A 13,632-nucleotide genomic window follows, 5' to 3' on the forward strand; every position below is an offset into this window, starting at 1 on the left:
GTCAGAAGAACCCGTTAAAAGTGGTATTTGTACCTCTACTCTAGCACCATGCACTTCACCCGGTGTCCCACCCTGCGCTCCACCTGGTGTCCCACCCTGCCGTCCACCCGGTGTCCCACCCTGCGCTCCACCCTGTGTCCCACCCTGCCGTCCACCCGGTGTCCCACCCTGCGCTCCACCCTGTGTCCCACCCTGCCATCCACTCGGTGTCCCACCCTGCGCTCCACCCTGTGTCCCACCCTGCGCTCCACCCTGTGTCCCACCCTGCGCTCCACCCGGTGTCCCACCCTGCGCTCCACCCGGTGTTACACCCTGCACTCCACCCGGTGTCCCACCCTGCGCTCCACCCTCCATGCAAGAAGATATTTTAAGGAAGCAGCTGGATTTTCTACTTATATAGCAATCATAGCAGACCACCAACAAAACGATCACACAACTGAAGACAACAAGCACTCCATAACCCCAAATCTGTAAAAAAAAACAAAAAAAACATTGAGATTAGATTTACCATTTACGATTTTCTTCCCACTACTGTGGATATATATTTTGTTCATGTATAGATAAAACTTTAGGTTACAGCCTGCAATGTGCTGCATAATTAAACAGAATTTTGTGATATTTACCTTAGATTTGTGGATAAACTTCTGATATTCATGCTGTAGATTAATCTCTTTTTCTTGGGGTTGACACCACTTTCTGTCCATTTCTTCATTAAAACTATAAGTTCCATTCCACTTTGTCAAGCTACATGCTATATAATCACCATCAATAAGCAAGATGATGATCCACATAATAGGAGGAATGAAACAATTGGCTAAAGCTCTTGGACAATTCTTCTGATTATCGTCATCCTCATTTGATCCTTCATAACACTGACAGCATCCATATCTAAACGGTCTGTACAGGATGAACATCAATGCTAAAATTAAACAAAAAGGACCAGAGAAGAAGGATGCTACTAGATGTGTATTTTGTTCAGGATTGCATGGGCATAAAAAAGCTTGTTCCATCAACACCTCTAGTCCAACTAACAAAGCGCTTAATGGAATAGAGCTAAAAGTTTTGGCCAGATGGTTGAAAATTGGTTTAAATCGGCGTACAAGCATCATTCGAGGTTGGTCTGATGTTGTTCCTGCCATGCTTCTCTTGATATGTCTGTATATTTCAATGGTGGTCAGATATCCTTCAATGAAGAAGAAGTTTATTATTATTCATATTAGTAAAAAGGGCATTGATTCATTTTTTTTAACAAACACTTGAGGGAACAGAATACGACTGGGGCTATGAATGAACTTCACATTAGGGGGCGCTGTGATCCATGTCACTGCCATATTCTGGTTGTATAAAGGTCCAAGTAAGGGACATAGCTTGAATGTGAAACACGGTACAACACGTGCACTTACTAAAGGTGTAATGTATAACTTTTAAAAGGATCTCTTGACAGAAATGCAATATAATATACATAACTATATTATAAGTGGTGTATAAAGACCTTACGTAATCAACTGGCAGCTACCATATGCATTTAAAAAATTAGGGGTGAGCTAATGGTTGCAATTTGCAATATCACCACTAGAAATAACTAAAATTTACACACATCACCTTTAAGAGGACTTTACTGGAAAATCGATCAGGTGTTTAGCGGATTCTGCCAACAAAGATGTGTTTCTGAATCGCCTGAGCTCCTCTCTTTTGCATTTATTTGTGTGATTGCTCAATATGCCATTATTTAAAATCCCATTTTTATGACCAATTACTCAATTACTTTTACAGTGGTTTATTTAAATTTATAATGAAAACTCTGTAAAATTACAAAAATTATCTGTCAATCAACGGCTCGACTGTTATTTTAAGTATCATTAATGACAAAAAAAGAAAATCTATGTTTTTTAAAGGAAAATACTTATTTATACAGTATTTTTTCAGTTTCTTTTAATTACATACAAATTCATGTAAATGTACAATAAAAATCTGTAATTAAATGTAGTTCATTACACTGTAAACTGCAGTTTTTTTAGTTTTACTCTGTAAAGACAAAGACTTGTAAATGTTTAATGTTCATTTAACTTGAACAAACTCTTGCCAGTAAATAACATAAATGTAAATCTACGGTAAATTACCGTCAACCCAGCTACATTTTCTACGGAATTTTTTACAGTGTATATTGAAGAACACAAAAATTTAAAGTAATATGTTTTTATTTTTTTATTGTATAAAGTGTATAGGGCCACGTAAGATTATGGTATAATGACTGGTGAAACCTTTTCTAGGTTAATGATATTTACTATCACCTTATCCAACCAAACTTAATCACAGAAAGGTGTAAAACCCACATGAGATCTAGTGTTGTTTTTGGCAGCCTGTTTTCATTTTAGTTTTAGTCTAGTCTTTGTGTCAAGCTGTCATTTTAGTTTTTATTAGTTTTAGTCATGTCATACTCTTTTTAGTCAAGTTTTAGTCGACTAAAATTCTTGCCATTTTAGTCTTATTTTAGTCAGACTTATCCATTACTATTTTAGTCTAGTTTTAGTCGACGAAAACTGATGACATTTTAGTCTAGTTTTAGTCAGTGATATTGTATTTAGTCTCTTTTTAGTAATGCAATTCTATTTAACCCATATAGTATAATGACCTAATAGTATTATAGACAAAACAATATTTTCTTTTAGCCAAACCCATTTCAAACAAAAGTTATATTGTTACCTTATAGACCCAAGAATACATCCATTCCAGACATGGAAGATGCTCTGATTTGAATAGATATTTATTTTACTATCCTCTGAGTGAGTGACTTGACTGTTCGTAAGAGTCTACATAAAAGTCTACATAATCAAAACAAAAGTAGTCTAAGCAAACACACACACACACACACACACACACACACGCACACACACACACACACAAGGTCAAATGGGTCACACACAACTATAGTATGTGTGAGAATAGAAATATGCTATTGTTAACATTTATAATTGTATTTTGACAGCAGCACAAACTACAATCATACATATGTAATTATATATTATTATAGTTTATATTTCTGCATCTGTACGTTACCACCAGTGAACCTAATGGACTTTGGCTTAATCTAATGTGACAAAGCTGATCTTAAATGTCAGTATAAATTCAAGCAATTTTGGAGAATTACTAAATGTTTTTCTTGTAAGTAATCTAAAAGTCAGCTTTAAGAAAACATCAGATGTCTATTAAAAAGCAAAGTTGGTATGTATGGTTATGTTCTCAACAGTACAGGTGTTTGATTGATTTAATACTCAAGTATTCAGCGAAGTATGTTTTGTTTATTTAAATAATAAAGAAGTGTAGTTATTAAGCATATACAAAACAACGAATGTCTTTAGCATAGATTTACAATGTTTCAAAACGCAACGCAGCACAATGTCATTTAAACTGTTACATGATATAAATTTGTACATTGTTATACTGGTGGTGTCAGCAATCAAAGCTATAGATTTTAACAGGCTTGTTGAACTGACCTGAAAGTGATGCACGGGATTTATTTTGGACTTTTCTTTTACATTTGGAGCCAGAATGCTGCATCTTCCCGGTTGGAATCGCCGCGCTGCTACAGCGTTTCTCATGTAGTGGAAGCGTTTTGTGCAGCATTTAGTGGAAATGTGTTTATCTTCAACAGCGACTGCCATGAAGAGTCGTGTCCGTAAAGGGAGAGGATCTTAGGTGCACGAGCAAGGCTTGTGGACCAACTCCGCTTCACCTCTGTAACCGCCCCCGTTTCTCCGCTTTCCGCATGTCTCGCGGTTGCCGCGTACACTGTTTGAAATGCCCATTAACGTGCAAATGGAGGCGTATGATATCAAAGCATCGCGAGAGCAGACTGCCCCGCATGCTTTCTACTCACTCTCGCGGTACTTTCATGTTTTGATTGATCTACGCAGCGCCAACAACACACGTGATCACCTGCAGTCAGGTGGTGGGGGGCGCGGAGATGCTGAGATGGGTAAAAGACGAAATAACGTTATAACATTTCGTCTCGTCTCGTTTTGGTCAACGAAAATGAAGAGACATTTTAGCTTAGTTTTTATTTTGTAAACCACTTTTAGTCTCGTTTTTATTCGTCAACAATATTGCATTATACATTTTATTATAGTCATCGTCACATGACCAGCATTTTCGTTACGTCTCGTCTCGTTTTCGTCACGTGAAAAAGGTTCGTTGACGACTATATTTCGTCATACTTTTCATTGACGAAAGCAACACTAATGAGATCACAGTGACATCACACCATTCCCATACTGTAAGATTCTCATATTGAATTAAGATGCAAGCTCGTTTTGAATTAATTTTATGCGGGTTTTACAGTGTATACTTGTCTTTTTGGTGTCACGATAAACTGATGTTTTGTCTTTCTGAATATAACAACATTTGAAGAGCACACTTCAAGTTACAGGAACTGAGCAGGAAGTTTTTAGTTTCAGAGAGCACCTTGCGGTCTTAGTGAAGCAGATGTTATTGAATAACACCTTATTATACCATTAGCATTTAATGTAAAGTGCAGTTGCCGTTCAACACATTTATTGACATCAAACACTAAAAGAAAAAAAATTGAAAAACACTCCACAGACTAATTGCTCATCAATTTCATGTCACTACCTTTTAAACTGAGTACTGGTTTCAAAAACAATAATTGTGCATATTTTATATATTTTTATTATATTTATATATAAGTTCATTTCAAATCATTGGCAAGATATTGTGCAAGTAAAATCTGTATATACAGTATAGCCAAGGAAAAATGTAAGAGAACACTCTGGTTTTTGTCTTTAATCATCATTTGTGACATTCCAGTCTAGTGTCTGTTGTATTTCAAGAAAAGCAAATGTCAAAGAATAAGCATATGAAAAGAAACAAGAAAGATGTGTGAGAAAAATCAGGGTTATTCCATCAAAAACATTAGCATTGTGTTGTTGAATATTTTTCATTACAGTATCCAATATCTACAGTAAAAACAATGCAACACGTTTTTGTTATTCTGACCATTTTCCCCATTTCAATTTTCAGTTAATAAATGCAAGTAAAAATATTATTAATTTTGGGAATTTAGCAAAAATGGTTTTGGTAGCTGACAGATAAACACAAAACACATACCTATAAATAGTACATTTAAAATATTAGATTTTTTATGTGCATAATCCTTAAATTATGATTTCTAAATACTGCTATGACAGAGGCAGAAATCATCTATATCTATAGTTTATCTTAAACTTACTTGATATTTTTTCTTCTTGTTGTGATATGGTGATTTAAATTGCTGCTGTGGAGGTGTGCCAGCGTTTAAGGAGCACTGTGCAGTGTCACACACTTATCAAAGAAAGTTACTTCCTCTTCACAGACCAACCTTGTGGTTTCGGTGAACCAGATCATTGTTTTTTTAATTATACAATATTATGGTATTTGTGTTTGGTTGCAATTTAACATGTATGTTTATATTAACACCATCTACAACATCTCTTAAGATAAAGAAAAGGAAAAGTGTCCCACATAGAAAAATCACAAATGAGATCTGACATTACAGAGAATAAACCAAGAACAATTAAAATCGTTTCTGGAAATTTCCTGATTCAGGTGTAACACCACACCCACAAACATAAAACAGAGATCTTAAACTTATTTCTTGTCAGTTTATCCAAAAGCATGAACATTCACCCCAAGGACATCTCTGAACATTAAGACATATTACAGATAATCTTGTTAAATGCGTTTAGTGCTGTAACCTAAAGAAACATTTGCTGGTACCTACATTGCGGTTGACAACACATCCTGTGCTTTTACAATAACGGGTGTGATTCTCAATTCTTGCAAACCCTATAGTCTTTTTAGATGTTATCAGGCTGGTGTTGCATCTGCACCTCTGAGTTACAGTGAATTTCTGATAGTTGCGTTGCTCACTCGGGACATCTCGTACAGTCTCGATAAATAATGGCATCCCTGACAGCAGTGCAGATGACCAAGAGCAGCACTAAAGCTGAGAGCTACATTATTAAAAAATAATAAAACAAACACATAACACATGAGTGCTCAATATTTAATAATACATTTTAAATATACTAAAAATAGTAAAATATTATTATACTTGATTTATTACCTTCACACAAAACACTGATGGCAGCACATTTCAAGGTTTGTTTTTTAAATTGTACAAATTTAAAATAGATAATTTTAACCATTTATTGCAGGGGTGGCCACATCAGGTTTTGAAAAACAGGTTAAGGGCTGCATACTATTAATATGATGACAAATCTAGCTTAATTTATTATAAAATAAACTCTCAGTTACTACCACACAATGTTTAATATAATTATAATCTGCCCGTGGGCCCTAATTTGCCCACCTCTGATTTATAGCTACAGTAGGTGCTACATGGGATGCAAAAATATACATTGAATATTATTACTTACTCGCGAGTAGTACACAATTTGTTGGATCTGATTTTTTAGGTCTGATCCTCTCGCTCCAGTGCTGTTTAGTTTGGTTGGCTTACACCATTTCATCTGGATCTCTTCATCCAGGCAGGGGCGTGTCTAGAGGGGGGGCATGGGGTGGCACCCCCCCCCCCTGGAATATGATTGCCCCCCCTGGTGCCCCCCCTCCAATCTCATTGGGCCAACTAGATTTACTGTCAACCTGAAAATGCCCGCCGCACCATTGGACCAGAGAGCTGTCAATCACTGTTTGATATGAGACTCGCGCGAACGCGAAGAAGAAGCGAGAACAGTAGTTGCGCGTTTTTAAAACATGAGGAAAGAGACACCACGACACCACCGCACCATTGGACCAGTTGTCAATCACTGTTTGATTTGAGACTCGTGCGAACGCGAAGAAGGAGCGGGCGCCCCGCCACAGACTCAACACTGGCACAAATCAACACAAATCAAATAGATTTTTCATGATTACCATTTACATTTTATTTTACTATTTAAAAACGGCTTCGTTCGCTGTTGCAAGCGCTCAGCAGCGCCTCTCTCTCGTGTGCACTAGGGCTGTCACTTTTTATTCGATGTTCGAATATGCATTCGAATATGCATTCGAACATGACGTGAAATATCCGTATTCGAACTATAAATAAACCATCCGGTTTTTAAAATGCCATGTGTAGCGCATTTTTTACAGTAACACCTCGTAATAGGAAGGAGGCTGAGAGTGAAACCGACGACTGCAACTGTGCGCAAGAGAGGGAATCAAATTGGACCAACATGAACCTAATGTGCATGTCAAGATAGAATTATAGTTTGTATATAAAATGACATATTTAACACTGCTATAAGTGTTAAACATTATAGCAGAATAAAAAACTTGCGTTAATACGTTCGCATTATGAAAATAGCATGTATGAAGATAATTTCATCATTTTTACAAAGCAATGTAAACTTTATATTAAACAACAACAGCATTTGGCTTGTAAAAGGATTTTAAATGATCATGTGCTGACTGTCGCGAGTCACATAGAAGACAGAGTCAAGTGAGATCTGCTTAACTTACCGGTAAGTTTAATTTCATCTCAAGTATCAAAGGGTTTGTGCTCTCTATCATTGAAAATGGGCAAGCAAACAGCACGCGCAGGGTTAATGTACTTGTCACTGACGGCTCACAAACGCGCAGGATAGGCTATGTATGTATGTGTGCTTGTTGTCAATGAGATTACTTCTCACAAACACGCTCAAGCGCGGGATATGTGTACTTGTCAATGACGGGCATTAAATCCGCAGAATTCCACGGAGTGTTCTGCCGAAATCTGCGGGCGCGAATTCCGTTTGGGCTCCTACTCCTGCTGCTGTCCAGGTTGTCACGTTATTGTCTGTAACTGTTCTGAATCATTTTTTTGTAAACTTCTGAATCAAGTTTCATAAGTTAATAACCTGCTGTTTCAAACATTAAGTAAAAAGGTAATCCAGACAGCCCAGTTTCAGTTTATGACTGTCACTATTAATAATTTTGTGATTGAATCTCCATTACGGTGGGTTTTGATGCGCGCCGGGGTGCCCAGATATTCGAATATATTCGGATAAATTGCATGATATTCGAAATCCGTTCGAATTTGATTTTTCTCAAAAGTGACAGCCCTAGTGTGCACGCTTTCTCACTGCTGCATGCGGAACCTCGATGCATGCTGCCTCTCTTACATGACACTGAGTGAAGGAGTTAAAAGTTGCTTCATGTACTTAAACGTTAACAGTCAACAGATGTTACTGACGAGAAGACGGTTGATTGAGTATCATGACTTAACGAAAGGTTAGTAGAGTTTTCCCATACAGACACACACCAGTTCTCTGTGCACGAGCTCTCTCCCTCCCTATGGTGCGGTTTGCGCGCACCCGCGTAACAGTATATTTTTTAATTTGCGCTGAATTATCTGCCCTATATGCGATCGACAATTAAACTATCACTCGCATTTAAATTTAAAAGCGCACATAAACACAACCAGTTGAGAAGAGCAACCCTGCATGAGACACACAGGTAATCCGAAATCACCTCGTATCAGCTTAATGTAAATGTATGGTGATTTTATCAGACAATGTTGCGTTTAAATCAGGATTTTAGCAGTATAAAGTAACAGCTGTATTTGTTTCTTTATGTCTGACAACAGAACAGATGATATGTAAAAATAGCATTCATTTGTGTCACAATACAATAAAATAAACAATGGAAGTCAGATCAGACAGAGTAGAAAAACAAATTTAAAGTAGTCTAATATTTTCCCAAACGGTCCTGATATGTCAGAATGTTTACTAATACCAGCTACACACAACTCTGTGTAATTTAGATAGCCTACTTAAAGGAATAGTTCACTTAATTTCAATGGTCATATAACTAAACTTCTTTCATGTATGAGTTTCTTTCTTCTGCTGAACACAAAAAAGAAAAGAGTTAAGAATGTCGGTAACCAAAATCAGTTGATGGATCCCATTGACTTCATATGTAGGAACAAAATAACATGGCAGTCAATGGGGTTCATCAACTTTCTGGCTACTAAATATATTACCAAATTTTTTTATTTTGTGTTCAGCACTAGAAAAACTCATACAGGTTTGAAATAACATTAGGATGAGTAAATTTTGACAATTTATTTAAAGTGAACTAGGAACAGAACTGTGTTGTCTAATCCATGCAAAATACAAAACATTATTAATAGATTAATACCATCTATATTAGAGCACGTGCATTGCACAAGATTTTGGGAACCATGCTTAAAATTTTCTAAACCAGTATCTATTTTTAATTTGAATTTTCTGATTGCCCCCCCTGACTGGTTATTGGTCCCCCCTGTGCCCCCCCATTTATAAAATCCTGGAATCGCCCCTGCATCCAGGAGGTAATCTCCTTCCCAGTGTGTCATACCACAAGCAATGTACTCGCTGTCAAACAGCAAAAAAAAAACATTCATAGTAAAGGTGGAACCAGAAGAGGTAAAACAACATCTACAATGTTTGACAATGTCAGAAAACCGATGAATTTCTGTTTGCAAGGCCTCTGGAAGAACATAATCACAGTCAGAGCAAAAACAACAGGTGCAAAAAAAACCTCATTAATATTGCGTTAAAATTCACGATCCATCAACATCTGAATACCAATTAATAAAATGGTAAAATGCATTGAGCCAAAAATAATCTTTCCTTGCTGGTTCTTTGTATTGGGCAGAAGCTCCAACATCTCTAGTATGTGATGTGACACTGGGCTTTGATGTTTGACTTTGGATAAGTCTTATCTTATGATCTACAGTATATGGAAATGTCAGTGATGCTTTGGAAATATGTTTGTTTTTGTCTCCTACAAATCTGTGTAACAAGAAAGACAACACAATACTTGCAAATGAGTGCCTTAAAAACAGTGTGCATTTTGAAGTATGTAGCAACGCATTTGAAATGGCAAGAAAATCCATTTTTATTTCATAGTTCTTTGTTCAAAATCACATTAGGCCATTTTGTTGTATCTCTTCTCATGTCTGCAGAAACTGTAAATGTTACATGAGCTTTTTTTGCAGTTTCCCTGGCAACCATTACTTCCATTTGTTATGTTTATCTTTTACCTGCAGAGACATGCGCACATGAACAAAACTGTGAAAATGCCGGTTAAGGTGTTTACATGCAACGCAAAATCGGGGTAATGAGGTAATGATAAACGGCTTAAGCAAAAAATCATCCGCATAGGTAGTTTTTTCTACCTATGCCGATAATTTTTTGCTTAAGCTGTTTATAGGCTTTGCCAATAAAAGAACTGTATTATGCATTTACATGACCTCACATGCTATCAGTTTATTATACATAATCGGCGAAAGACTGTGCTTATAAACACACTCAATTTGGGGATCTCGTATAGTTGTGTTGCTTCATTTAATCGCTCCGAAAATCGTATGCAGTTGCGATAAATGGTGGTGGCCACGACAACAGCACAGCGTACAGTATGTCGCATGTCAATGTCACGGAGTGACCGAATACAGGCGGAACGAAAAATGGCGGAAATAGTTCCGCCCGGACCGATTTCAGCAAACACCCGACCGGTTCCGGTCGACTACGAGCAAGAGAAATCAGGATGAATATCGATCAGGTGTGTAAGGCACATGTGGCGATCAGCGATTGGGCTTTCACGAGGAGATGAAGCCCATAAATAGGGCAGCAAAGAGATCAGAAGCGTGAAGTTTTGTTCCGGTGTGTGCTGGGATTGAGGTGGAAGCTCTTGTTGTGTGAGGAGGAGACGTTTGATGTGGATCTACAGGCTGGGCGAAGGAAAGACGGATATTGGGGTGAACCAAACACAGAGATAAGTGGAAGACCATTCATTCCTGCAGTGTTGTTGTGATCCTGTCATATGTATTGAAGAAACTGGAGATGTCGAACGGACGTAACGAGTAGATCTAAAGAGAGGAAGCGGAGACGGAGGAGTTTGAAGTAGTCCGCTGGGCAAAAACCTCTGAGGATTGAAAAGTCTGTTGTGAGGTACTGTGCAAAGAAAGGAACAGTTTGATATAAAAGAACTCATTCTGTAGTATACTGCCATCCTTGTCCCTGTCCTACCATCGTCCAAATTCGTCTTTGTGCAAGTATTCATTCATCCCCCAGTCTGTTTTAGTCACTGTGTGTGTGTGGGAGTTATCAGAGGAGTAGAGGGAGTAGTCCTAGGATCGTGGCTTCCACGCTTTCACGTGCTGTCCTCCTGCCTCTGTCGTTTGTTCATTCAGGTCTCCGAACCCAGGCCGAAACTGTGACACTGACCCTAGTTCACTGTGAGTGTGAAGATTGCGGTGGGTGATTTTATTGAAGTGAGTACACGTGGAGAATTGTCATGCTGTGCTGTCCTCAGTGTTTGCCAGTAGTTGTATCCTAGGCAGAGGAAAGAGCCCTGTGTATGAGGAGCCGAGTGGTGACGTTGGACGGCCGTTTCCATACCTGTACACGATCAAAGAACCGGTTTCAGCCTCCTCTGCCTGTGTAAAGAGGTGTCGTATGTTCTGCTGTAGATCTAGTGGAGTTGATAATTGTGAGTGAAGTTGTGTGTCCTCTGCTGCAAGCCTACAGGTCCCGAGCTAAGGGCTCGTATCGACGCAGGACTGTTTCCATTGTATGTTGGAAAGTGAAAGCGCCTGGGAGTTCTGCGTAAGTCTGCTTGCAAGCAGAACATTACGACTTGGTTGTGTCTACACACGTCTCCTCCACCCGTCTGTGCTTTGAAGGGCTAAGTCCTGCATGTGTGCCCACCTGCTTGTCGTAAGTTAAACTTACCTGCGTACTCCCCTGTAAAGCCTCCTGTTCACCCAGAGTTAAAGGCCCAGTGTATCCGCCTGTACGTCCAGAGCTAAAGCCCAGTGTATCCATCTGCTTGCCGTAAATTAAACTTACCTGCATATTCACCTGTAAAGCCTCCTGTTCACCCAGAGCTAAGAGCCCTGTGTATGGACCCGTACATCCAAAGTTAAAGGCCCCGTATACTTACCTGTCCGTCCAAAGTTAAAGGTCCCATATACTTACCTGTCCGTCCAAAGTTAAAGGCCCCGTGTGCTCCCCTGGCTGCCCAAATTTAAAAGCCCTGTCTATTCACCTGGCTGCCCAAAGTTAAAGGCCCCGTATACTTACCTGGCTGCCCAAAGTTAAAGGCCCCGTATACTTACCTGTCCGTCCAAAGTTAAAGGCCCCGTGTACTTACCTGTCCGTCCAAAGTTAAAGGCCCTGTATACTTACCTGTCCGTCCAAAGTTAAAAGCCCCGTGTACTTACCTGTCTGTCCAACGTCAAGAGCCCTGTGTACTTACCTGTTTGCCTAAAGCTAAAAGTCCAGAGTATTCACCTGTATGCTTGTCTGTCCAACAATAAGAGCTGCGATACGTACCTGCATACTCACCTGGACCCCTGCTGCACATCGAACATGGAGCATTCAGTACATGGACTGTAAGCCCCCTGGATATCCTACAGTTAAGAGTTGTTGTATTTATCTGTATACATACCTTTGCACTCTCACCTGTTATCTCCTCCTGTAAGTCCAGGAATAGAGGTCTGGAGTACCTACCTGCCGCCCACCGGTGAAGAGAGGAAGACCAACCGGAAATACTTACCTGCTGTGTACGAGGCCTACTAAGAGGCATTCCCTTCCACGCTCCCTTGAGTCCGAGAGGACGAGTCGGGGCATCCACGCTAGTCCCCCCCAGCCTCTATCTGGTTCCAGAAGTCAACTTTAGATTTCCACTTTATCCCCCTCCCCTTCTAATTCAATAAACCTTGTCAAATTTTATCCTTCTCGTCTGTCTGGTCATTGGGGTGTTTTGGGACCTCCTCGGGGTGGAAACAGAGGGAGGAGACTCCAGAGAGTGGTGGTCCGCTTCGACCTGTGACATCTTCGCGTGTAAAAGATAAATGTCACAACTAGCAGTAGCGATAAAGCTACTAAATAAAACGAAATGGCTAAATATATTGTTAATAATAAAACATTTAACACTAATACACAAATAATACAAACATTTTAGTATACCACAGTATATTATGACCCCACATTAGATACTTATTCCTATAACTGCATGCATTACTAGATGCAAGCATAATGCATGCATTACATAATGCAAGCATAAACCTGTCTATTTCTCACATTAATCTATACCATAGTACCCTGTAGTATGAACTACAGTCAACTGATAAACTGTAGGAAATGCTGTAGTTGATTTCAATATTTATTACAGTTAGGTTCAAATAGTATCTAGGAATTTTACTATAGTAAATACTAAAGTATACAATATTTTTATGTGGGTAAACAAATAATCATAACAAGTAAGCTATCATACAAATAATAAGTATTTATATTTCAACAAACTTAAAGCATGAAACTGAATGGTGTTTGCAATAATGTTTACAACAGTTCATATTTTTCATAAATTTTAATGATCTTTGTTACATGAATGGTGTTTCTCTTCTCTTGTGTTGTAAGTTGAGTTTTAATGAGTTCCTCTACAGTGACTTAGTCTGATAATAGCATTCAGCGACACCTACTGCCTTTAATACTCACAATCTTTGATGAAATTCGGGAGTCTTGAGTTGATTGAAACTTTTTGTGAGATTAATGGACAGATTATAATCTCAGGTGACACAATAACAACATATTTGTGTGGATTGCAGAATTT

At 38.6% G+C, this 13,632-nt stretch overlaps 1 long non-coding RNA gene across 1 annotated transcript; it reads right to left on the bottom strand.

The window, feature by feature from the left end:
* Positions 1-348: 348 nt before the first annotated feature.
* On the bottom strand, positions 349-5,315 carry LOC135721578 (uncharacterized). The gene is made up of 3 exons (XR_010521510.1): positions 5,246-5,315; positions 624-1,183; positions 349-468 (listed from the first exon to the last, which is right to left on the bottom strand). It is a non-coding gene; the product is annotated as an uncharacterized lncRNA (long non-coding RNA).
* Positions 5,316-13,632: the final 8,317 nt, after the last annotated feature.

The sequence above is a fragment of the Paramisgurnus dabryanus genome, chromosome 24, assembly GCF_030506205.2.
Source record: "Paramisgurnus dabryanus chromosome 24, PD_genome_1.1, whole genome shotgun sequence".
NCBI lineage: Eukaryota > Metazoa > Chordata > Actinopteri > Cypriniformes > Cobitidae > Paramisgurnus > Paramisgurnus dabryanus.